Here is a 25,141-nt window from a genome sequence, read left to right as displayed (position 1 = left end):
TCCCTCACTAGCTTTAAGCACCAGCTATCTGAGCAGCTCACAGATCTCTGCACCTGTACATAGCCCATCTGTAAATAGCCCATTCAACTACCTCATCCCCATACTGTATTTATTTATTTATTTTGCTCCTTTGCACCCCTGTATCTCTACTTGCACATTCATATTCTGCACATCCATCACTCTAGTGTCTATATGGTATATTGTAATTACTTCGCCACCATGGCCTATTTATTGCTTTACCTCCCTTTTCTTACCTCATTTGCACACACTGTATAAAGATTTTCTTCAACTGTATTATTGACTGTATGTTTTGTTTATTCCATGTGTAACTCTGTGTTGTTGTATGTGTCAAACTGCTTTGCATTAATCTTGGCCAGGTCGCAGTTGTAAATGAGAACTTGTTCTCAACTAGCCTACCTGGTTAAATAAAAGGTGAAATAAAAAAAATAAAAAAAGTTGATCAATGGAAACAGGAGGCACTTGAGCTCATAGAAAAGGGTCTGAATTCTTATGTAAATAGGTTACTTCTGATTTATATTTTTAATTTTTTTTAATTTGCACAATTTTATATATTTTTTTACTGTCATTATGCCATTATGGAGTATTGTGTGTAGATTGAGGAGGTAAAATATTTATTTAATACATTTTAGAATAACGCTGTAACGTAACACAATGTGTAAATACTGAAAACTTTCTAAATGCACTGTACCTAACAAGACAGAACACAACAACCTACCAATACTTAAAGCAGGCTAAAAACTAGTATATACCTAACCAGCAACCTGCCACTACTTTAGTGTACATACTAAACAGCAGGATACACCTAGCCTACTGCATATACAGAAGCATACAGTCATGGCCAAAAGTATTGAGAATGACACAAATATTAATTTTCACAAAGTCTGCTGCCTCAGTTTGTATGATGGCAATTTGCATATACTCAAGAATGTTATGAAGAGTGATCAGATGAATTGCAATTAATTGCAAAGTCCCTCTTTGCCATGCAAATGAACTGAATCCCCACAAAAACATTTTCACTGCATTTCAGCCCTGCCACAAAAGGACCAGCTGACATCATGTCAGTGATTCTCTCGTTAACACAGGTGCGAGTGTTGACGAGGACAAGGCTGGAGATCACTCTGTCATGCTGATTGAGTTCAAATAACAGACTGGAAGCTTCAAAAGGAAGGTGGTGCTTGGAATCTTTGTTCTTCCTCTGTCAACCATGGTTACCTGCAAGGAAGCACGTGCCATCATCATTGCTTTGCACAAAAAGGGCTTCACAGGCAAGGATATTGCTTCCAGTAAGATTGCACCTAAATCAACCATTTATCAGATCATCAAAAACTTCAAGGAGAGCGGTTCAATTGTTGTGAAGGTGGCTTCAGGGCACCCAAGAAAGTCCAGCAAGCGCCAGGACCGTCTCCTAAAGTTGATTCAGCTGCTGGATCGGGGCACCACCAGTAGAGAGCTTGCTCAGGAATGGCAGCAGGCAGGTATGAGTGCATCTGCATGCACAGTGAGGCAAAGACTTTTGGAGGATGGCCTGGTGTCAAGAAGGGCAGCAAACAAGCCACTTCTCACCAGGAAAAACACAAGGGACAGACTGATATTCTGCAAAAGGTACAGGGATTGGACTGCTGAGGACTGGGGTAAAGTCATTTTCTCTGATGAATCCCCTTTCCGATTGTTTCGGGCATCCGGAAAAAAATAAAGGTGAGCGCTACCATCAGTCCTGTGTCATGCCAACAGTAAAGCATCCTGAGACCATTCATGTGTTGGGTTGCTTCTCAGCCAAGAGAGTGGGCTGACTCACAATTTTGCCTAAGAACACAGCCATGAATAAAGAATGGTACCAACACATCCACCGAGAGCAACTTCTCCCAACCATCCAGGAACAGTTTGGTGACGAACATTGCCCTTTCCAGCATGATGGAGCACCTTGACATAAGGCAAAAGTGGCTCGGGGAACAAAACATTGATATTTTGGGTCCATGGCCAGGAAACTCCCTAGACCTTAATCCCATTGAGAACTTGTGGTCAATCCTCAAGAGGCGGGCGGACAAACAAAAACCCACAAATTCTGACAAACTCCAAGAATTGATTATGCAAGAATGGGCTGCCATCAATCAGGACGTGGCCCAGAAGTTAATTGACAGCATGCCAGGGTGGGTTGCAGAAGTTTTGAAAAAGAAGGGTCAACACTACAAATATTGACTCTTTGCATCAACTTCATGTAATTGTCAATAAAAGCTTTTGACACGTATGAAATGCTTGCAATTATACTTCAGTATTCCATAGTGACATCTGACAAAAATTTCTAAAGAAGCAGCAGCAGACTTCTTGAAAATTTATATTTGTGTCATTCTCAATACTTTTGGCCATGACTGTACTACTCCCTAGTATACAGCATGGGTCTTCAACCTTATCTTGCCCAAGGACCCCCTCCCAGGCAAACCGGAGACCCAGGGACCCCCATCAAAAGTGATCAAAAACATTTGTTTTCCTACTGTACATGTCTTGTCCTATCATCAGGTGAATGATCTTAAATTTTTTATTTCACCTTTATTTAACCAGGTAGGCCAGTTGAGAACAAGTTCTCATTTGCAACTGCGACCTGGCCAAGATAAAGCAAAGCAGTTTGACACATACAACAACACAGAGTTACACATAAATAAACGTACAGTCAATAACACAATAGAAAAATCTATGTGCAGTGTGTGCAAATGTAGAAGAGTATGGAGGTAAGGCAATAAATAGGCCATAGAGGCGAAATAATGACAATTTAGCATCAACACTGGAGTGATAGATGTGCAGATGATGATGTGCAAGTAGAGATACTGGGGTGCAAAAGAGCAAGAGGATAAGTAACAATATGGGGATGAGGTAGTTGGGTGTGCTATTTACAGATTGGCTGTGTACAGGTACAGTGATCGGTAAGCTGCTCTGACAGCTGATAGTGAGTGAGGTTGATATAAGACTCCAGCTTCAGTGATTTTTGCCATTCGTTCCAGTCATTTGCAGCAGAGAACTGGAAGGAAACGCAGCCAAAGGAAGTGTTGGCTTTAGGGATGACCAGTGAAATAAACCTGCTGGAGCGCATGCTACGTACGGGTGGGTGTTGCTATGGTGACCAGTGAGCTGAATGATAAAGGCAGGGAGAAGTAATCAACTTTTTAAAATGAATAGAATTGGCAAACAGTTTTTAATTTTGTTGACCTCCCCACATTATAATTGAAAGAGGAAGTGTAAAAATTCTAACATAGCCTATTAGCTAGAACGGTAACTCCAAACACATTTTCGCTAAGAGCAGCAGTTTAAACAAAGGTTAGCCATGTCTTGGCAAAAATTAATGTCCATGTCAAGAAAGCTTACCAGCAGCACTTGCCGCACTGGTAGCCTATTTACGCGAGCTTTTTCAAAGCCTATGTCAGATACTCCAGGGACTGTAATTAGTTCCTATGAGTGTAATTTCATCAATATTGAGAGTAGAGAAATAACATTGACATCATTATAAATAAGACATTCTCCTCTTTTCTACTGTAGGTACAGTGCCTTCAGAAAGTATTCATATCCCTTGACACTTTCCACATTTCGTTGTGTTACGGCCTGAATTTAAAATGTTTTAAATTGAGATATTCTGTCACTGGCCTACACAGAATGCATCATAAGTTAAAAGTGGAATTATGTTTTTAGAAATTTGTACAAATTATTTGAAATGAAAAGCTAAAATGTCTTGAGTCTATAAGTATTCAACCCCTTTGTTATGGCAAGCCTAAATAAGTAAAAACAAGGAAACCGCTCAGGGATTGAGGCCAATTATGAGTTGAAAACAATTACAGAGTTTAATGGTTGTGATAGGAGAAAACTGAGGATGAATCAACAACATTGTAGTAAAAACAATACTAACCTAAATGACAGATTGAAAAGAAGGAAGCCTGTACAGAATAAAAAATATTTCAAAACATGCATCCTGTTTGAAATAAGGCACTAAATTAAAACTGGAAAAATGTTGGCAAAGAAATGAACTTTTTGTCCTGAATACACAGCACTCATATTTTCAAGCATGGTGGGGGCTACATCATGTTATAGGTATGCTTGTCATCGGCAAGGACTAGGGAGTTTTTTTTTCAGATAAAAAGAAACCGAATAGAGCTAAGCACAGGCAAAATCCTAGAGGAAAACCTGATTCAGTCTGCTTTCCAACAGACACTGGGAGATGAGTTCACCTTTTAGCAGGACAATAACCTAAAACACAAGGCCAAATCTAAACTGGAGTTGCTTACCAAGAAGACATTGAATGTTCCCAAGGCCTCGTTACAGTTTTGACTTAAATCGGCTTGAAAAATGGCTGTCTTGCAATGATCAACAACCAACTTGACAAAGTTTGAAGAATTTTTTAAAAGAATAACGCGCAAATATTGTACAATCCAGGTGTGCAAAGCTCTTAGAGACTTACCCAGAAAGTCGCACAGCTGTAATTGCTGCCAAATGTGATTCTAACATGTATTGACTCAGGGGTGTGAATACTTGTGTGAATCAGATATTTCTTTATTTCATTTTCAATACATTAGCTAAAATTTCTAAAAACATGTTTTCACTTTGCAATTTATGGGTTATTGTGTGTAGATGAGTGAGAGAATAAATAAATATATATATTTATTCTGTTGTTGCTAGTGATATTAATAAATATATATATTTTTAAATGCACTTTAAAAATATCTATATTTCTGCAGACCCCTGCTTGAATACCCCCGGTGTGCATACTAAACCAACATGCTAAAACTAGTATCTAATATACCAATCTCCACATCCACCTAGAAATCCATGTTTATCAATACAGACCCACCAACAGAGAATGATAGCAAATAGAGATCCAACAACAAATACTGATTGGCGCTAAAATAACAGGCAGGTGGTTAGAAGAATAGATGGATGGGAGGAGGAGAGAGGGGAGGTAGTTAGGTAAAAGGTCAGGGGGAGGTTAATTGCTTTAAGAAGCCTGTGTTTCTCCTTTGTATTATGGAGGTCTGGAAATTGCAACGGTTCACTGTTACAGACCATAATCGTCCGTATATCTCCCTGGCTGCCTCAGGTAGCCTGAACCTCAGGGTCAGAGCTGCTTGGCAGGTAGATGGAGGGAGAAGACAAGGAGGTGGGTATGGATGGATGAATGGACTGGGGGTTGGAGGGATGAACTAGGGGTAAGGGGGGGGGGGTTCTACTAGTGGTTACCTCATCACTGGTGTAATCAGCCAGCTTGACATGAGTGAAAGCAGTGGTAAAAGAGACCAAAATATATATAATAACATAATAGAGAACGAACAAACAGGAAAACAACCAAATAAACAGAAGAAGACAAAGTCAGGGAATTAGAAAGAGGATTAGGTCCTGCTTGAGAAAACATGCCATTCCTCCCAGCGAATGCATCAAATTCTATACATACAGTAGCAAGAAAAAGTATGTGAACCCTTTGGAATTACCTGGATTTCTGCATAAATTGGTCATAACATTTGATCTGATCTTCATCTACAGTTGAATTCGGAAGTTTTAACATACACTAAGGTTGGAGTTATTAAAACTCGTTTTTCAACCACTCCACAAATTTCTTGTTAACAAACCATAGTTTTGGCAAGTCAGTTAGGACATCTACTTTGTGCATGACGCAAGTAATTTTTTCCAATAATTGTTTACAGACAGATTATTTCACTTATAATTCACTGTATCACAATTCCAGTGGGTCAGAAGTTTACATACACTAATTTGACTGTGCCTTTAAACAGCTTGGAAAATTCAAAAAAATGTCATGCTTTAGAAGCTTCTGATAGGCTTTAGACCTCCGAAAGAAAATGTAGACCTCCACAACTCTGGTTCATCGTTGGGAGCAATTTCCAAATGCCTGAAGGTACCATCTTCATCTGTACAAACAATACAATACAAGTAGAAACACCATGGGACCATGCAGCCATCATACCGCTCAGGAAGGAGACGCGTTCTCTCCTAGAGATGAATGTACTTTGGTGTGAAAAGTGCAAATCAATCCCAGAACAACAGCAAAGGACCTTGTGAAGATGCTGGAGGAAACAAAACTGTCTGTATCCACAGTAAAACGAGTCCTATAGCAACATAACCTGAAAGGCCGCTCAGCAAGGAAGAAGCCACTGCTACAAAACCGCCATAAAAAAGCCAGACTACGGTTTGCAACTGCACTGGGGATAAAGATCATAATTTTTGGAGAAATGTCCTCTGGTCTGATGAAACAAAAATAGAACTGTTTGGCCATAATGACCATCGTCATGTTTGGAGGAAAAAGGGGGAGGCTTGCAAGCCGAAGAACAACATCTCAACCGTGAAGCACGGGGGTGGCAGCATCATGTTGTGGGGGTGCTTTGCTGCTGGAGGGACTGGTGCACTTCACAAAATAGATGGCATCATGAGGTAGGAAACTTATCTGGATATATTGAAGCAACGTCTCAAGACATCAATTCGGGAGTTACAGCTTGGTCACAAATTGGTCTTCCAAATGGACAATGACCCCAAGCATACTTCCAAAGTTGTGGCAAAATTGCTTAAGGACATCAAAGTCAAGGTATTGGAGTGGCCATCACAAAGCCCTGACCTCAATCCCATAGAAAATGTGTGGGCAGAACTGAAAAAGCATGTGTGAGCAAGGAGGTCTACAAACCTGACTCAGTTACACCAGCTCTGTCAGGAGGAATGGGCCAAAAATTCACCCAACTTATTGTGGGAAGCTTGTGGAAGGCTACCCGAAACATTTGACCCAAGTTAAACAATTTAAAGGCAATGCTACCAAATAATAATTGAGTGTATGTAAACTTCTGACCCACTGGGAATGTGATGAAAGAAATAAAAGCTCAAATAAATCATTATCTCTGCTATTATTCTGACATTTCACATTCTTAAAATTAAGTGGTGATCCTTACTGACCTAAGACAGGGAAAGTTTTACTAGGATTAAATGTCAGGAATTGTGAAAAACTGACTTCAACTGTATGTCACAACAATAGACAAACACAGTCTGCTTATGCTAATAACACACAAACAATTATACGTTTTCATGTCTTTATTGAACACACCGTGTAAACATTCACAGTGTAGGGTGGAAAAAGTATGTGAACCCTTGCATTTAATAACTGGTTGACGCTTTTTTGGCAGCAATAAACTCGTTTTCTGTAGTTGCGGATCAGACCTGCACGGCCAGGAGGAATTTTGGACCATTCATCTTTACAAAACTGTTTCAGTTCAGTAATATTCTTAGGATGTCTGGGGTGAAACACACTCGAGGTCATGCCACAGCACTTTAAATCAGGTTGAGGTCAGGACTCTAACTGGGCCACTCCAGAAGGCGTATTTTTTTCTGTTGAAGCCATTCTTTGTTGATTTACTTCTGTGTTTTGGGTTGTAAGTCCAGTTGCATTACCCAACTTCTTTTGAGCTTCAATTGGCAGCCAGATAGCCTTACATTCTCCTGCAAAATGTCTTGATAAAGTTGGGAATTCATTTTCTGTCGATGATAGCAAGCTGTCCAGGCCCTGAGGCAGCAAAGCAGCCCCAGACCATGACGCTCCCTCCACCATACTTTACAGTTGGGATGAGGTTTTGATGTTGGTGTGCTGTGCCTTTTTTTCTCTCCACACATAGTGTTGTCTGTTCCTTCTGTCAGGACGTTGCCCTCTTTGGGTACAGCGACCACCCCTCCCTCTGTACCGGCCTTTTCTATGCACCACCCCCCTACCCCCTGTCTCCTACACCCAGGCTGCTGTGTTCAGAGAGAGGTCGTAAATTCCTGGAGGAGATTATCTCCTAATGGCCACAGAATATAGAGAGAGTGAAGTTTCATAGAGAACAAAGGCATTTCTTCTACCTCACAGAACTTGAGGTCCGAACAACATTTATGTTCTGGAGAAGGTATAAAAGATTGATGAAGAATCCAGCTACGAACTGGTCCGTTTGGTACAATATTGTGAAACTCATGGGAGACAATACGGCCACATTACCATAACGCTGTTTATATAATAGCCTCAGATATTAGGTTTACATCTAATTGTTGTATAAGATGAATGAGTGAGGATGATACTGTTTGTAAAATTGTGTAATGTGATTTTGGACTGTTTAACAAAGGAAACTCCAATTCCCTTTTGAGTTGAACTAAATCAGAGGACCGCCCATGAGCCCAGTTAGGGTCGGGCATCCTGGGACAGGCCCTTTTCTGCAATTCTGAATAAAACCCCCACCTTGAGAATTTCTCAACAGACCATGTTGCTCTCAATTACGAGAGGACAAAAGGTTGCAGACCAGACTGCTGAATCTTTTAACCATCCCATGTGGTTAAACTCTTAAGACTATCGATACCGACAGAATAAGAACAAGTCTTTGATATTAATTACTAGTCTGCAGCTAGGAATTCGGTATCATTGAATGCGAAGACCGACAACCGCCTAAACATCTATCTATAACGACATGAATGAATGTCACTCTGAACTATCCATTCTAACCACGACAGAGGGGGCGGACAAACTCTCCAACAGAAACAAACTTTCAACAGAGACCCCGACAACACACTGAGCGTAAATATATATATTGATTGCAATTGTTCCAGAATGAGTGAGCGTTCATGTGCAAAGGATTAGCATTTCAATTGTTATAATTATCAACTGTGTGTTGTCTTGTCTCAGTCGACCCCCACTTCCCTTTAGTACAACAAGCCACAATGTTGGTTTAGCCCACTCGGGCACATTCCCCTATCATTTCTTGTAACCATATTTACTTTGTTTGTTTGTGTGTGCACTTCTGTGATTGTTTAGTTAGTTAATAAATAAATTCTTTAAGAAAATTGATGTATGGATGACTCATAGTGAAGACTGGGTTCGTGCAGATAACCAACAATTTACGACGTTTGGAATAAGACTAATGTGAGGTAAAGAAGAATTCATTAATCAGAAGACTATTGATCAGATATGAAAATATCTGAAAAGTTATATTAGGAAAATTATAACTTTGTAATCTGAATATTTTCCTTGGTGCCCCGACTTCCTAGTTAATTACAGTTACATGATTAATTAGTTAATCACAAAATGCTAATTACAGAGAATCTTTGATAAAAACTAAAAGTCTTAATTTAATGATAGTAAAGACACGACACTTCCAAACAACTCAACTTTAGTTTAATCTGTCCACAGAATATTTTGCTAGATGTGCTGTGCTAACATCCAGGTGCTCTTTTGTGAACTTCAGACATGCAACAATGTTTTTTTTAGAATGCAGTGGCTTCTTTAGTGATGTCTTCCCATGAACACCATTCTTGTTTAGTGTTTGACATATCGTAGACTCATCAACAGAGATGTTACCATGTTCCATAGATTTCTGTAAGTTTTTAGCTGACACTCTGGGATTCTTCTTAACCTCATTGAGCATTCTGCACTGAGCTCTTACAATCATCTTTGCAGGACGGACACTCGTAGGGAGAGGAGCAACAGTGCTGAACTTTCTCCATTTATAGTCAATTTGTCTTACCGTGGACTGATGAACATCAAGGTAGAGACACTTTTGTAACCCTTTCTAGCTTTTTGCAAGTCAACAATTCTTAATCTTAGGTCTTCTGAGATCTCTTTTGTTTGAAGCATGGTTCACATTAGGCAATGCTTCTTGTGAATAGCAAGCTCAAATTTTGTGAGCGTTTTTGTTTGGCAGGGCTTCTCTAACCAACACCTCCAATCTCGTCTCATTGATTGGACTCCAGGTTAGCTGACTCCTGACTCCAATTAGCTTTTGGAAAAGTCATTAGCCTCGGGGTTCACATACTTTTGCCAACCTACACTGTGAATGTTTAAATTATGTATTCAATATAGACAAGAAAAATACAATAATTTTTGTGTTATTAATTTAAGCACACTATGTTTGTCTATTGTTGTAAGATGAAGATCAGATCAAATTTTCTGACACATTTTTGCAGAAATCCAGGTAATTCCAAAGGGTTCACATACTTTTTCTTGCCACTGTACATAGCTAATCAGACAACAATCAAACCAGCAGTCTAGTGTTGTACTGTCAACATGGGTCAGATCATTCAAGGGGATGTGGGGAAGGACATTTCTCCTCCCTTCTGTCTCCCTCTCCCTCTTTTCCTATAAACTCACCTCATTTGATTGGCTGATGATTTTAACTGATTTACATATGCTGGGGATAATTACTAGCTTTCTATTTAGAGCTTGGCAACACACAGGCTATAATTTAACACTCAGACATCTTGACGGAATAAAAAAAAAGTGATGTGGGGGGTTGGGAGAGTTTCCTGAAATCCAACTCTTTTTCGCACAGTTTTTTCTTCCAACACACGGCACAGGGAAAGGAGCCAAGACAAACATTCATTCCCTGTTTGAGTTTCAATTATTCTAAGAATCAGATCTGGGTCTGGGGCCAAGGACTGAATCTGTTGATGAACTCTCAGCTCTCATCTCCGGAAGAAAACACATTTATTGGCTTTAAACGAACTTGAATGTTGAACAAAAAAAGAAATGTGTGGTTGGATGTGCCAAGGCCAAAGCAGGCAGTATATTTCAATGTGTTACAGCCAAGCATACACTTACTTTCAGAACCAAGACAGGTGCAATTATACAGCACAATGCATGCAAGGGGTAATCTATCATCGCAAGTGCCTTTTAACTGATCATCTCAGACTATTCAGAACGGCATGAAGCACAGAATAGATAGACAGTAATTTAGTCCAGGTGTCCCTTTCCTTCCGTCATATCAAATCAGACTGAATAAAACAAAGACAACTGTTTTATTGTCTTTCTGCATCTCATAACAGAGAGGACAGAAAACAGATTTCCATGTCTCAGTCTGGTGAATACAGTTTAAAAAAAAATCTTATTAAAACTACAGTGACTGGATCTTTGTCTGTCAAAGCCATTCTTTGACAAAAGTTTTTCTTATACTCGGTATGAGTTGCATTATGTGATGGGCAAAAATATTGACTTGACTTAAACCCTTTTACTCTGTGAGGAAGAAGCAAGAAGAAAGTAGTGATAAGTAAACACACTAGAAGACAGACTAGCAGCAGCATGCTTCTTACTCAGGCAGGCAGGATGTCCAAGAGCCTCTCAGGGCCTGGAACAAGGGTGGGGGTGTAGGAGGGGATCAGTAGGGGGGAACATAACATCTCCTGCCTGGGCTGTTAGGCCGACAGCAGGTGTCATGACTCTCTCTCCCTGGTGAGGATCAAAAGGACCCATCAGCTAGCCAAATGTTTGAGGATGACCAGACCCCCCCCCCCCTCTCTCTCTCCCACAGGAGATGAGAGGGGGAATTTAGCCTGTTTTATAAATAAATACCTTGGAGAAACTCTCCCCCACTCTGCAGAAATGGAAGGCTGAAAATCCTTTGTTATAGAGAGACTTTGCCGTCAAAACTCCAACATCCAAAAGTGGATAATGAAACAATATTTCTAACATAAAGAATGTGTGAAATGGTCGGTGGGGATTTAAGGAGAAGTCTATCTTTAATTCTGTGAATAACACTCGTGTCTTTTATCAATGTTTATTATGAATATTTCTGCAAAATCACCGGATGTTTTGGAATCAAAACATTACTGCACGTAACGCGCCAATGTAAACTGAGATTTTTGGATATAAATATGCACATTATCGAACAAAACATACATGTATTGTGTAACATGATGTCCTATGAGTGTCATCTGATGAAGATCATCAAAGGTTAGTGATTCATTTGATCTATATTTCTGCTTTTTGTGACTCCTATTCTTTGGCTGAAAAAATGGCTGTGATTTTTTGACTTGGCAGGGGTCTAACAAAATCATATGTTGTGCTTTCGCTGTAAAGCATTTTTAAAATCAGACACGATGGGTAGATTAACAAGAGGTTTATCTTTAATTTGTTGTATTGGACTTGTTAATTTGTTATGGCTTGGGGGCAGTCTTGGGTAGTTTGGATGAATAAGTTGCCCAAAGTAAATGGCCTGCTCCTGTCTCAGTTGCTAATATATGCATATTATTAGTAGTATTGGATAGACAACACTCTAAAGTTTCCAAAACTGTCTAAATATTGTCTGTGAGTGTAACAGAACTGATATTACAGGCGAAACCCAGAGGAAAATCAAACCAGGAAGTGGCTTCTATTTTGAAAACTCCATGTTCCATAGCCTGCCTTTGCTCCATTTAAAGGGATATCAACCAGATTCCTTTTCCTAGCGCTTCCTCAAGGTGTCAACAGTCTTTAGACATAGTTTCAGGCTTTTATTTTGAAAAATGAGCGAGAAAGATAACATTGCGTCATTGTATGGCTGGGTGCCAGCAGCGTTTTGTATGAACAACTGAGTTTGGGCAGCCATTGCCTTTCCCTCTCCTACTGAAAAAGACAGTTGCGGTTGATATATTATCGATTCTATATTTTAAAAACAACCTGATGATTGATTATAAAAAACGTTTCTGTGGACATTACGGATACTATTTGGAATTTGTCTGCGTTGTCGTGACCGCTCTTTCCTGTGGATTTCTGAACATAACGCGCCAAACAAACTGAGGTATTTTGAATATAAAAATAATCTTTATGGAACAAAAGGAACATTTGCTGTGTAACTGGGAGTCTCGTGAGTGAAAACATCCGATAATCATCAAAGGTAAACGATTAATTTGATTGCTTTTCTGATTTTCGTGACCAAGCTACTTTGATGCTAGGTGTTCATAATGTTTTGTCGAGCGACCGATAAACTTACACAAACGCTTGGATTGCTTTCGCTGTAAAGCATATGTTCAAAATCTGACACGACAGGTGGATTAACAAAAGGCTAAGCTTGCTATATTGCACTTGTGATGCAATTCAGCGGTTGTTGATGAAAATTATCCCGTTAACGGGATTGCAACCATAAGAAGTTAATGTGTGAAAGTTACATATTTCCCAAAAATATTTTTGGGTTTCACGCGCTGCCCTTTCAGCGGAATGTTGTCGAAGGGGTTCCGCCAGCGGAACACCTGCCCTAGAAAGGTTAAATTAAAGAACAATCCTGTCAGAAGTGTATTATTTTGTGATATCATTAAGGATGGTATAACTAAATAACTGTATCTCTGAGGGTGTACACATTCTGGTTGTCAGGTTTGCATCTAAATGTTGAATAAAATATATGATGAAGTATGACAATATTTTTTTAAAGATAGAAATGTGATTTTAGCCTTCTAAATGAGATAATGGCTCTTCATATAAACCTGGGCCCAGTCAGTAACCACGCCCACATGAGCACAGACATTGTGTCGGCGTGTTGGAATGTCCCTAAGACCAGAGTGCTTAAATGGACTTGCTAACGAAATTTACATCAGACCAAAACATGCCGGGTTGCTGTCGCCATGTAAAGTGGTCTTAGCTGTACTCTGAATAATCAACCATTGAGACCAGAGAATGTGAGGATGTGGTCCACATGTTGAAATGGTTAAAATTACAAGACCAGTAAATGGTAAGACCCTCTGAAACTCTCAACGAGTAAAGAAGGTGAAGACTAGACCAAACATTCACAGTCTACAGCTGGGTATGTGAAGTAGTCTAGGACAATTGACCAAAGACGTGAGGGAAGAACAGATCCCTCTCACCACTGTGGGGTACACCTGGAGGTAGCCATTCTAAGAACACTCCAAGACAAAGAAGCCTGCAACTAATAAGGACATTGTAACCTCTGGTGGATAACTAGAGACTTACATCAAACTACTCCCCATAGACGGATCGAGTGGTTTCAACAGAGAGACGACAGAGAAAGATATCTACGCGTAAATATATGTTGCATTTCTAATCCGAATGAGCGGTTGTTAGGGTGCTAAATATTCATATTTAGGGTGAGCGTAGTTTCCAAATGTATGTACGATAAGTCCACTCTATTTGTCTCTCCCAAGCTTTATCTTTCCCCACCCCCTATCCAATGTGTAACAAGCCGTCATATCGTGTCAGTCCACTAGGGACTTGTTTTCATCGCATTATGTTAGTAATCAATAACCTATACCGTGTGTGTGTGTTTATGTATTTCTGTGTGATTATTTAGTTAGTTAGTAAATAAATAATTTAGCCAATTTGTGTATCGCTGATTCATCACAGATTTACGAAGTTCAGAATGAGACTGATATGAGGAAACAATTTATAGTTGACTGTTATAAGATGATGTAAGAGATATTCAGATAATATTTAGAGTTTAAGTCGGGAGATAGTAAGTCACTTAACAACTTTTCCCATGGTGCCCCAAATTCCTAATGAGTTAATTGTTACATGATTAATTTAATCGAGTAATCCTTAAACGTAGTAGGTAATTAATCGAGAAATAGCAGTCATCAGATTAATGATAGTCATGACACAGGTGAGCTGATAGTGGCATGACAGCGTTTAGGACAGGCCCCTGTGGGAGACGGTGTGAGTTTGTCTGTTTCCCTGGGTGGTGGTGACAGTGTGTTTTACCCTCTGAGCACTGACAAACAGCTTGTGAATGATGCTGCTGGCTGGACTGCACCCTGCTCTGATCATAGACACCTCAGGTTGCTCCAGCAAAGATCTCATGAACCTGAGAGAGAGAAAAGAGAGAGAGAGAGGGACAGAGAGAGAAATGCACAGAGATGAGGGAAGTGAGGGTCATTTCAGGGGAACATTGTCAGAAAACACACACGCAGGTCAAACACATTCTATTGAAAACATTATACATTTACCTTGGGAACAACAATAATATGTTGGAAAACTAACTGCACAGTAGAGGTCTTCACAGGTTCAACAGACCCGAAATTCTGAGATGCGACCTGGGACCCGAACAGGTCTCAGGTACCGTATGTGCAATTAAAATGAATTTACCTACTGGATCTGTCCTCTGTTAATTTACTGTCTGTGTGATGATAACTATGCAAACGTGTTATGTGTGTCAGCCAAATGCAACAAAATAAAACACATAGCTTATGTCTGAACCTGGATCCAGCTGCTCACCTCACGTGCCCCTGCTGCTGATTCTGAGGAGGAGCCTTGGCCTAGGCTACTGGTGATTGCGAAGACAAAGTTATTTTTAATTGAAGTAAAGCAAAGGTTAGAGGAGAAAGAATATAGTGAAAAGAAGTCAACAAATGGGACAAGTTTTAATATTGTAGTGGACAAAGAGGAGAAGAACGTTGATGCAGCCAAACGGACTGTGTGCAACTCGCTATTCAGGTTTGATACAATTTTCTACCTTTCATTTAATTTGTTTTATTTTATAGCAATTGTTTAGCCATTAATAATAATATTTATTATTATTATAGGCATGTTGTAAAATAAATAGCATTAGCCTATTGCTGTCACAATACGGTAGGCAATCACGACGAGCTTCAATGCCATACAACTCTCCTTCCGTGGCCTCCAACTGCTCTTAAACGCAAGTAAAACTAAATGCATGCTTTTCAATCGATCGCTGCCCGCACCTGCCTGCCCGTCCAGCATTACTACTCTGGACGGCTCTGACTTAGAATACGTGGACACCTACAAATACCTGGGTGTCTGGTTAGACTATAAACTCTCCTTCCAGACTCACATTAAGCATCTCCAATCCAAAATTAAATCTAGAATCGGCTTCCTAAATCGCAACAAAGCAACCTTCACTCATGCTGCCAAACATACCCTCGTAAAACTGACCATCCTACCGATCCTCGACTTCGGTGATGTCATCTATAAAATAGCCTCCAACACTCTACTCAACAAACTGGATGCAGTCTATCACAGTGCCATCCGTTTTGTCACCAAAGCCCCATACACTACCCACCATTGCGACCTGTACGCTCTCGTTGGTTGGCCCTCGCTTCATACTCGTCGCCAAACCCACTGGCTACAGCTTATCTACAATTCTCTGCTAGGTAAAGCCCCGCCTTATCTCAGCTCATTGGTCACCATAGCAGCACCCACTCGTAGCACGCGCTCCAGCAGGTATATCTCACTGGTCACCCCCAAAGCCAATTCCTCTTTGGTCGTCTTTCCTTCCAGTTCTCTGCTGCCCATGACTGGAACGATTGCAAAAATTTCTGAAGCTGGAGACTCACATCTCCCTCACTACTTTTAAGCACCAGCTGTCAGAGCATTTTACAGATCACTGCACCTGTACTTAGCCTATCTGTAAATAGCCCATCTATCTACCTACCTCATCCCCATACTGGTATTTATTTATTTATTTTGCTCCTTTGCACCCCAGTATCTCTACCTGCACATTCATCTTCTGCCGATCTACCATTCCAGTGTTTAATTGCTATATTGTAATTACTTCGCCACCACGGCCTATTTAATGCCTTAACTTACCTCATTTGCACTCACTGTTTATAGACTTTTTGTTTTCTTTTGTTCTACTGTATTATTGACTGTTTTGTTTATTCCATGTTTAACTCTGTGTTGTTGTATGTGTCGAATTGCTACGCTTTATCTTAGCCAGGTCGCAGTTGCAAATGAGAACTTGTTCTCAAATAGCCTACCTGGTTAAATAAAGGTGAAATAAATACAAAATAAAATGTAAAAATCACACTTGTTGGTAATAGCTGCATAGGCTTAGCCTTCTGTTGAGCCATTTTCATTGGCCAAATTAAGTTCCAGCTGTAATGTTGTGTTTGCCGCAATATAATAGAATTACCAGTAGGCCTACTATGCTAGTAATGCTCAAACAATGAAAAGGAAACCCCAAAGAGGGCAAGATGCAAATATGTACTTATTTAGTTATGCACAGTTACATCCTTTTTCATGATATCCAATTGGTACTTACATTGTCCCATTGCTGCAACTCCTGTATGGGAGAATCTTAGGTCGGGAGCCAGTCGTCCTCTGAAACACGACCCTGCCAAGCCACACTGTTTGCTTAACCTCGGGAAGCCAGCCGCACCAATGTGTCGGAGGTAATGCCGTACAGCTGGGGACCGAAGTCAGCGGCCCGACACAAGAATTCGCTAGAGAGCGATGGGACAAGGAAATCCCGGCCGGCCAAACCCTCCCCTAACCCGGACGATGCTGGGCCAATTGTGCGCCGCATCATGGGTCTCCCAGTCACAGCCGGCTGTGACACAGCCTGGGATTGAACCCGGGGCTGTAGTGACACCTCAAGCAGTGCGAAGCAGTGCCTTTGACCGCTGCACCACTCAGGAGTTCCCACAAATATTCATTTCATGCCAAAATAACCTGTTCGTATTATCCCTATAAACAAGGACATGACTTACTTTTGATGTTACCGTAACAAAGTTAAGGAGCTTTTGTGAAGGTTTGGTGTGGTATGGCTATTATTAGGATTAGCTAAGCCTACTGCAGGCCTATGAAGGCAGCGCACACTGACTCCAACAGTTGAACTTGAGGTGAGGAAGAATGTTTAAGGCCTACCAGAGTTACTCCTTTAATATAACAATATAACACTTATTTTGAAGACCTCTACAGCACAGTTCAGTACACAAAATGTGAAGAGTGAAGACAACAGCCCTCTCCCCTGACACAGCATCTCAGATACAAGACAGGACAAGCCGTTGGTTGTTAGACAGAGAAAGGACAGTTAGTGGCTGGTGGCTGCATGGTGCTTCAGGCCAGCCCTGGGTGTCCTCTTAATGAGGCTTGCTCTCCTGCCTGACTGGCTCTCTAGCCTGGCTGCCCAGAACCTCAGAGGCCCCTAGAACTAATGAAGACTGGGGTCCTCCCTGATATAACCCCCGTCTGTCTGTATCTCTGTCTCCTATAACACTGTATACCAAAACCAAAACATCTACACACACTGACTCCCTCAAATCACTCACAAACACACGTGGTCCATTCAAAACACGTCCCTTCCCAGTGTTCGCACACGTGTGTGTGTTTGCCTTACCTTTATTACCTTACAAAAAATGATATGTTGTGGCAAATTTGCTGCAAACTAAATAGTGTGCCACAAAAAAATGTTTGCCATTAGTTATGAATCTGCGGCAACCGTTGGCAACAATAATATTTATTGCCACTGGTGGCAAACAGTTCGTAAGTAATTTTTTAAAAAGTAATCTGTGGCAACAATATCTATTCCCACTAGTGGAAAACAGTTTACGAGAAGCCGTTTCTGGTGAAAACATGTGTTCAAAGACCAGTAACTGTTGACAACCAGTCAGGTGGGGAATAAAAATCAGTTGCAAATGCAAACAACGTGATCTAGTTAGCTAGATACCTAACTTAATAATTATACTTCACAATACACTAATGGATGGTGGTTAGCAATGTCATTTTTTATGGGATAGAGTGAAACTCATTTTGTTGCTATAGCAGTTTGAAACTGTCAGCACCACTAACTGGTTAGCTAGCGGCTAGTGCTTAGCTAACGTTAGCTATGATATTTTTCACAATTGATGTGATAGCTAGCCTAGATAACTAATGATCAAATCAAATTGTATTTGTCACATGCGCCGAATACAACAGGTGAAATGCTTACTTCAAGTCCTTAACCAACAATGCTGTTTTAAGAAAAAAACAACTAACAAATAATTAAAGAGCAGCAGAAAAAGAACAATAGCGAGGCTATATACAGGGGGTACCTGTACAGAGTCAATGTGTGGGGGCACCGGTTAGTCGAGGTAATTGAAGTAATATATACATGTGGGTAGAGGTATTAAAGTGACTTATAGATAATAACAGAGTAGCAGCAGCGTAAAGGGGTGGGGGGCAATGCAAATACTCTGGGTAGCCATTAGATGTCCAGTAGTCATAAGGCTTGGGGGTAGAAGCTGTTTAGAAGCCTCTTGGACCTAGACTTGGCGTTCCGGTACCGTTTGTCGTGCGGTAGCAGAGAGAACAGTCTATGACTAGGGTGGCTGGAGTCTGACAATTTGTAGGGCCTTCCTCTGACACCGCATGGCATAGAGGTCCTGGATGGCAGGAAGCTTGGCCCCAGTAATATACTGGGCCATACGCACTACCCTCTGTAGTGTCTTGCGGTCGGAGGCCGAGCAGTTGCCATACCAGTCAGGATGAAAGAAATAAAAGCTGAAATAAATCTCTACTATTATTCTGACATTTCACATTCTTAAAATAAAGTGGTGATCCTAACTGACCTAAAACAGGGAATTTTACTAGGATTAAATGTCAAGAATTGTGAAAAACTGTGTTTAAATGTATTTGGCTAAGGTGTATGTAAACCTCTGACATCAACTGTATTATTCTCCTAAATATTAGGCATAACTAGGGCTGTGTCGGTCATGAAATTTCGTCAGCCGGTGATTGTCAAGCAAATAACTGTCGGTTATTAATTAACAAACACATTTAGCATCCCCTGGCTTCCACACATCCACTGATACAGACCTTTGGAACATATACATTTTTATAAAGCCTAATAAATCCATGTAATATAGCCTACACCTTCACAATAAATCCATTATTTATTTTAGACAGGCCTAAAGAAGCACGATATGAAGAAAATGTATTTCTATTTCAGAACAGTCTATTTCAGAACAGTCTATTTCAGAACAGTGTATTTCAGAACAGTGTATTTCAGAACAGAATAGCATACTCTGAGTTGTCCTTATGTTAAGTCCTGTCGTTGGTTTCATGACTATCTAAAGGAAGTCAGGCTGTTAGAGTCGACGGCATCCAGTCGGAGCCATTGGAGTTGGTTAAAGGGGTTCCACAAGGTTCTCTACTTGGTCCATTACTGTTCACGCTCTACATAAACAATATCGGTGATGAGATAAGAAAGTGTCAAATTCATTTATATGATGATGACACTTACGTATGTACTCTATCGCTTCAATGGCTGACCAAGCATTATCATTATTGGAGACCGATTTTAAGATATTACAAGGGTCTTTTATACAGCTTTTATACAGCTGAAACTAGTTTTAAATGCAAAGAAAACACATTTTATGATTTTTAGGTTCAAAAAGTTGGTTGAAAATACACTTGCACTTACGAGCTTAGATGGTTCTCAAATTAATCAGGTCTCTGCATATAAATACTTAGGGATATGGTTGGATGATGAACTGTCTTTTAAAATGCATATTGATGAACTTTGTGAATGGCTAAAAATCAAGCTAGGCTTCCTCTATAGAAACAGGACATGTTTGTCCTCTACAAATAGAAGACAAATTGTGCAAGCTACTTTTATGTCTGTTATAGATTATGGGGCTATTATTTACATGCATGCTACGGCATCAACACTTAAATCGCTGCATGCTACTTATCATTGCAGGTGCTAGCTACAGAACTCACCACTGTGTTTTATATCAAAATGTGGGTTGGACTTCGCTGTCCGTGAGACAAGAACAACATGCTCTCGTGTTTGTCTATAAAGCACTTCTGAATAAGCTACCTTCTTATTTATCATCACTCATCAATATTAGAATTAGAATTCCTAAAACCAGGTCGCAAGCATGGATTACACTCGAGGCCCATGCGATTTCCACAGAGTTGGGTATGGCTGCCTTTTCCTGTTACGCTCCTTGCCTATGGAATAGCCTGCAGACTAAACTTAAACTTGAGACTCTTGTCTCCCTGTTGCTCATTTTAAATATTTATTGGAGCATTTTTATTTTTGAATTGGGGCGGCAGAGTAGACTAGTGGTTAAAGCGTTGGACTAGCAGCCGAAAGGTTGCAAGTTCAAATCCCCGAGCTGACAAGGTACAAATCAAGGTACAAATCTGTCGTTCTGCCCCTGAACAGGCAGGTAACCCACTGTTCCTAGGCCGTCATTGAAAATAAGAATTTGTTCTTAAAACCTGTTAAAGATAGGGCTGATTACTGCCCCCTTTGGGGAGATTGCGTGCCCATAGTAAACAGAAAAGAAATCTGTCAAAAATTGCTAATATATGCATATAAAAATTATTATTGAATAGAAAACACTCTAAAGCTTCTAAAACCGTTTAAATTATGTCTCTATGTAAAGCAGAACTCTCAGGGCACTCATTCTCCCAAACTCTCTCTTGTCATCATAAAAGTTGGCCCAACTTTGACGTCATCGCCCCCACCCTTCCCAAGCACCTACAGTCCTGGGAACAGTTTCTATCTCTTCAGCGCGATGTCTGCTTTCAATGGGGCTTCTCATTGTGAGAATCGCCCGCTCACGAGAGTTTTGGCGGGCCGAAACCTTTCGGTCACGCGAGAAAACAGGTTACTCTCATGCGCGTTCTGCTCGGGTGATGTCTTTGTTCCAAGATTGATTAAACGACTCGTGTGTTTCTGATCGTCCTGAGAATTGCTGTGAAGCTATATAACATGCTAACGCTGTGTTCTGAACATAGTTTGACAAGTTTAGTCGACATATAATATGTAATTTCGACGTTTTGGTGCGCACCCACTTGACTTTTTGGCTGCATTTCAACCGAAATATGTCGTGTTTGATCACCGAAAGACACAGACTTCCAAACTAAAGCTGTTTTTGGTAAGTATAAACCCTTCCAGGTCTTCTGATGGAAGAACAGCAAAGGTAAGGGAATATTTATGTGTTTATTATGGGTTTCTGTGGACTCTGAAGTAGAGGAGCCAAAATGCTAATTCCTGAGCGCCGACTCATATTATAGCCTAGTGAACGAAATCTGTAACGTTAAAAATAAATGTAACACAGCGATTGCATTTAGAAGAAGTGTATCTTTCTATATATATGTAGAACATTCATATTTAGTCTAAGTTTATGTTGTGTATTCCATGTTAGCTGACGGCATATGGCGGAGCTATCATCATTTCTCCGGACATTTGAGTAGCATTTTTTTGAACATGGCGTCATTGTAAACAGATTTATGGATATATATAGCATATTATTGAAAAAAACATAAATGTACTGTGTAACATGTTATATTACTGTCATCTGATGAAGATTTCAAAAGGTTAGTGAAATTATTTTTATTTTAATCCTGCGTTTGGTGATTGCATATTTTGTTGAATTTAGCTATGGAAATTAGCTTGGTCTTCGGTGTGTCTTCGGTGGTGGTTTGACATAAATATGTGCTATGTTTTCGCCGTAAAACATTTTAGAAATCTGACTTGCTGGCTAGATAAACAAGTTGTTTATCTTTCATTTGAGCTATTGGACTTGTTAATGTGTGGAGGTTAAATATTTTTAAGAATATTTTTTGCGTTCCATGCGCCACATTCCAGCTGACGGTGGGAGGGCTGGTTCCCAATTGGGACTCAAGATCCTCAACAGGTTCTGACTTTCCTAGTTAAATAAAGGTTACATTTTTATTTTTTTATTTTTTTTAATTGCTTGTAACTGTTTTGGGTAATGCAAGTTCTTGTGCTGTTAGTAGAATAACCTGTTATTAGAATAACCTGTGTGTAAATGTAACAATCTGTTGCTGTATTTTTTTTGTGTTATCTGTAATGGTTTTGTTTGTCTTGTGTAGTTTCTTAATCATTGTACCTAAACTGTATGTGTAAACATGTATACGCAGGGCCCAGCTGTAAAAGAGACCTTGGTCTCAGTCTGTGTTCCTTGTTGAAATAAAGGTAGAATAATAATAATCTGGCTATGCCAAATGGCTGTGGGCTACATTAGTTAATTTAGCAGACAGGATTTGCTTAGAATTCCATGGCATTATTTTATAGTATGAAGAATACAAAATGAACAAAGCTGAATTAAATAGAAAGGATCTTTTCTCCAAACAATGAGAAATTGAGCACATATGGCTATTCTGTGTTGAGTGGATAACAAAGAAATGGGTATCATTAATTTGGAGTTATTAATGTAACTTTAGTTGTTCCATAAACATTGGGATAAATGTTTAGATGTTTAATACAATGTAAGGCTGCATGATGAGACTCTAATGATGATGAGAAAAAAGTTGCTTGAAAAGGCATGAGCTCTGCTTTGTTTTTTTGCGCAGGCTGTACACACTACATCGGTAACTCATTCACAATTTAATGCCTAGAATTTCACGGCGGCATTCCCTTTGTGTGGCCGTAATGCACCCTAAAAAAATCCATGCCTTTTACGGCCAGTGGACATTGTGCCCTTCTCCCAGAGTGCTGAGCGCTCCAAATTTTTTTATTAATTAATTTTTTTACCTTTATTTTACTAGGCAAGTCAGTTAAGAACAAATTCTTATTTTCAATGACGGGCTAGGAACAGTGGGTTAACTGCCTGTTCAGGGGCAGAACGACAGATTTGTACCTTGTCAGCTCGGGGAATTGAACTTGCAACCTTTCTGGTCCAACGAATCACTGCTCACTTACATCACTCTCCGTCATATGATCGGGTGTTTCTCACAGGCTACAAGTGAAGACATACACATCGGGGATGCAACTGTGTCCTTATCCAACTCTGAGGTGCATATTGAAGATATTTGAAGAACTGTCCAGATTTACTTTTCGTCAGCCAACAAGATGAGTAGGCCTAACAAACAGCAAAAGCACTAGCCTATGTCAATCAACTATCCCCATCGTACAAAAGTTTGAGATTGAAACATTCTGTTTCACGGAAACATGGCACCCTTGGGATATGTTGTCGGAGTCGGTACAGCCACAGGATTCTTCATAGGTCGCACCGACAGAAATAAAAATCTCAAAATCATTGGCCACATTAATAAATGGATCAGTAGTCACTTTAATAATGTCACTTTAATAATGATGTTTACATATCTTACATACTCATCTCATGTGTATATACTGTATTTTATACTATCTATTGCATCTTGCCTATGCCGCTCGGTCATTGCTCATCCATATATTTATTTATATGTACATATTCATCTTCCATCCCTTTAGATTTGTGTGTATTAGGTAGTTGTTGTGGAATTGTAAGATTACTTGTTAGATATTACTGCACTGTCGGAACTAGATCACAAGCATTTTGCTACACCCATGTTAACATCTGCTAACCATGTGTATGTGACCAATACAATTTGATTTGATTTGATTTGATTAGGCAAAAGCTGCACAACCAATTGGCAAACGTACTGCAAATTGAGAAATCATGTGACTAAACTGAATAAAAAGAAGAATAATTATACTATGAAACAAATATAAATAAAGAATGATAATAAAAAGCTTTGGAGCACCTTCAATGACATTTTAGGAAAAAAGGCAAACACAGCTCCATCATTCATTGAATCAGATGGCTCATTCATAACAAAAGTGACTGATATTGCCAACTACTTTAATGTTTTTTTTCATTGGCAAGATTAGCAAATTTAGGGATGACATGCCAGCAACAAATGCTGACACTACACATCCAACTATATCTGACCAAATTATGAAAGACAATCATTTTAATTTTGAACTCCGTAAAGTGAGTGTGGAAAAGGTTAAAAAAGTATTGTTGTCTACCAATAATGACAAGTCACCAAAGTCTGACAACTTGGATGGAAAATTACTGAGGATAGTAGCGGATGATATTGCCAGTCCTATTTGCTATATCTTTATTTAAGCCTACTATAAAGTGTGTGCCCTCAGGCCTGGAGGGAAGAAAAAGTAATTCCACTACCTAAGAATAGTAAAGCCCCCTTTACTGGCTCAAATAGTCAACGAATCAGCTTGTTACCAACCCTTAGTAAAGTTTTAGAAAAAATGGTATTTGACCAGATACGAAAGTATTCACGCCCTTGGAATTTTTCCTATTTTGTTGCCTTACAACCTCTTTTTTTTAATCATTTGATTTACACAACATGCCTACCACTTTGAAGATGAAAAATATTTTTCATTGTGAAACAGACAAGAAATAAGAAAACTTGAGCGTCACCCCCCCAAAGTCAATACTTTGTAGAAGAACCTTTGACAGCAATTACAGCTGCAAGTCTCTTGGGGTATGTCTCTATAAGCTTAGCACATCTAGCCACTGGGATTTTTGCCCATTCTTCAAGGCAAAACTGCTCCAGCTCCTTCAAGTTGGATGGGTTCCGCTGGTGTACAGCAAATCTTTAAGTCATACCACAGATTCTCAATTGGATTGAGGTCTGGGCTTTGACTAGGCCATTCCAAGACATTTAAATGTTTCCCCTTAAACCACTTGAGTGTTGCTTTAGCGGTATGCTTATGGTCATTGTCCTGTTGGAAGGTGAACCTCTGTCCCAGTCTCAAATCTCTGGAAGACAAGCAGGTTTCCCTCAAGAATTTCCCTGTATTTAGCGCCATCCATCATTCCTTCAATTCTGACCAGTTTCCCAGTCCCTGCCAATGAAAAACATCCCCACAGCATGATGTTGCCACTACCA

General features: G+C 39.9%; 1 pseudogene; it reads right to left on the bottom strand.

Annotated features, from left to right (window-relative positions):
- LOC112224874 overlaps positions 1-25,141 on the bottom strand; it is a 73,775-nt pseudogene that overhangs the window by 5,728 nt on the left and 42,906 nt on the right.

Source organism: Oncorhynchus tshawytscha, linkage group LG26, assembly GCF_018296145.1.
Source record: "Oncorhynchus tshawytscha isolate Ot180627B linkage group LG26, Otsh_v2.0, whole genome shotgun sequence".
Classification (NCBI taxonomy): Eukaryota; Metazoa; Chordata; class Actinopteri; order Salmoniformes; family Salmonidae; genus Oncorhynchus; species Oncorhynchus tshawytscha.
This window is presented reverse-complemented; position numbering and strand designations above follow the sequence as displayed.